Genomic DNA, 3,005 nt, shown 5'->3' with positions numbered 1-3,005 from the left:
GCTCCGCGGCACGTGGGATCCCCCCAGACGGGGGCGCGAACCCGGCTCCCCTGCATCGGCAGGCGGACGCGCAACCACTGCGCCACCAGGGAAGCCCCCACCGATATTTTTATCACTTGGGATATATCAGTGAACAGAATATGGAAAGATCCCCTACTTTATAGAGCTTACATTCCCTAATGCTCAGATTAACAATAAGCAATAAAAATAAGTAAACGTATAAAAGGTAATAAGTACTTAGGAAAGGAAAAACGTAAGAAAAGGTGAAGGATGTGTGGGATGGAGGTGTGGACTGCTGTGTTAAATAAAATGGTCAAGGTCAGACATATTAAGCAAAGGCTAGAAATGGGTGAGAGATTTAGCCAGTAGAATATCAAAAAGATAAGAGAGTTAGGCAATAACACCACAGTGAAAGAGGGTTCTAGGGAGAAGGAAGAGCTAAAGAAAAACAAAAGTACAGCTGGCATGTTCCAGAAACAGCAAGAAGGTGAAAATGGCTGGAGCTGAGTAAATGACATCACAGCAAGGTGACGAGGTGAGACCATGTGATACCTGTAAGTCATTGTAAGGACTTTGGCTTTTCCTCTGTGGGAAATGGGAAGCCATTGTGGGGTTTAGAACAGTAAGGACTTGATCAGGCTCATATTTTAGTTTTAGGGGATCGATTTGGTTTCTGTATTGACACAGACTATGGAGGGCAAAGTCAGAATCAAAGAGGAAGGTTAGGATGCAATTATAGTAAAATAGGGAGGGGATGGATGATGGAAGCTCAGAGCAGTGTGATAGCCTTGTGGGTAGTCAGAGGTACTTCGGTTCTGGATGTATTTTGTAGGTGAAATTAACAGCATTTGCTGACAGATTGGTGTGGGATGTGACAGATAAAGGACAGTTGACAGTGACTCCAGATTTTATGGAGCAGGAGAAAGGGAGATGTTTTCAAGTGAAATGGAGGAAAGCTTTGGGTAAGGCAGGTTTGGGGGCAGATTAACAGCTCCATTTCGGATGAGTGAGATCAAGATGTCCATTAGATATCCAACTCAAGATTCCTAGTATGTAACTCATTGCATGAGTTTGGGAAGGAGAAAGCTCCGGGCTACAGCTGGATTTATGGAGGTTATTAGCATATAAAATTATGGAACTAAGTGAGACCACTGAGAGAAGGAATGTTGCTGGAGAAGGGGCATGGGACTTAGCCCTTTTGGTACCCCAACACTGCAAAATTGAGAAGAAGTGGTGGGATCCACAAAGAAGGCTGTGGATAAGACACCACTGAGGAGAAGGAAAATCACAAAAGGCACTGCCCTGCTAGGCAAGTGGAGAAGTGTTATCAAGAAGGCGGAAGTGTGTCAAATGGTGATTTTTTTTTTTCCAGGAAAGATGTTATATGGCATACTTCATTAAGTCCGCTAATATTTTTTTAATTTTGTTGAGTGTAGTATTCTTAGGTGAAAAATTTTAAAAACAAACAAAAAACTCTTTAGACTTTCCCTTGTAGTCTTCTGTTATATATTATTGCATGGAAGTAGATACCAGCTTGGTTTTCTTCCTGGAGAGTAAATCTGTATTCTTACCTGCTTGTCCCCATCCTCCAGTCTCACCTCTGCCCTCCCACCTTTCCTTAAAATAAAAAGGCAATTTATGTTTTGTACAACATGGGGGATATAACCAATATTCTGTAATAACTTAAATGGAAAGTAGCCTTTAAAATTGTATTAAAATTTTTTTTTAATTTAAAGGCAATTTAATGGTTATCAATCTGTCTTAAAAAAGAGCTTTAACTACTACTGATTTTCAGTTTGTGTGGGTTAAATCCAAAGGCATCCCCGATTGATCTGTTTGTTTGCTGGACTACCTTTTATCCTATAATTTAAAAAATATTAGTGGGATTATGGAAGAGTCTTTTGAACATACCACCTGGTCTACTGCTCTTCTAAATTGAGACCATCAAATCACGATCTAGCCCCTCGGCATCCTTTTTTTTTTAACCTTTCTGCACTATATTTCATATATGCATTCGTGGAAGACATTTTTTCTAGATTCTAATACTTATGCAAGCTTTTTGTTTGTTTGTTTTTTATTCTACTTTATATTTGGAGGGCTCTGGAAGAAAATACTCTTTTGGCTACATTTTTGCTTAGTTTCTACCCTCCAGCTAGCTGTGTTGCTCTACCCTTTCTAACCATCCTATTTTACTGTCATTCAGAGAAAAGAAAGAAAAGAAAAACAAAGAAGAAAAAAAAATTAAGTCTTTTTAAAAAATGCAGAACAGTTCAGTTTTCTCCAGCCCTATCCCCAAACATTTTTCTAGGCTTTCTTTTATATGTGTGATGATGCCTTAATGTATGCATTTAAACATAGCCACATACAGATCTTCCTGGATTTATGATGGGGCTATATACCAATAAACCTGTTGTAAGTTGAAAATATCGTAAACTGAAAATGCATTTAATACACTTAACCTGCTAAACATCATAGCTGAACCCAGCCTACTTTTAACATGCTCAGAACATTTACATCAGCTTATAGTTGGCCAATACCATCTAAAACAAAGCCTATTTTAAAATGAAGTGTTTCTACTGAATGCATATTTCTTTTGTAAAGTCGAAAAATTGTTGTCAAACCATTGTAAGTCAGGAACCATTTGTACTATGGTTTCATATGTTTTCTCTCCAAACTTTTTGTTCAGCAAGTAGAAAGTAGTATAGATATTTGTTCTCCACTGATATAAATTATGTCTACCTAATTTGGTGCTGAGAGTTCTACCTTGATTTCCCTCATTGATGCTTACCAGCCTAAGACTAACAAGAACAGGTCTGACACTATCAAAACTCTTAGAGGAAAACATAGGCAGAACACTCTATGACATAAATCACAGCAAGATCCTTTTTGACCCACCTCCTAGAGCAATGGAAACAAAAACAAAAATAAACAAATGGGACCTAATGAAACTTCAAAGCTTTTGCACAGCAAAGGAAACCATAAACAAGACGAAAAGACAACCCTCA

This window comes from Physeter macrocephalus, chromosome 6, assembly GCF_002837175.3.
Source record: "Physeter macrocephalus isolate SW-GA chromosome 6, ASM283717v5, whole genome shotgun sequence".
NCBI lineage: Eukaryota > Metazoa > Chordata > Mammalia > Artiodactyla > Physeteridae > Physeter > Physeter macrocephalus.
This window is presented reverse-complemented; position numbering follows the sequence as displayed.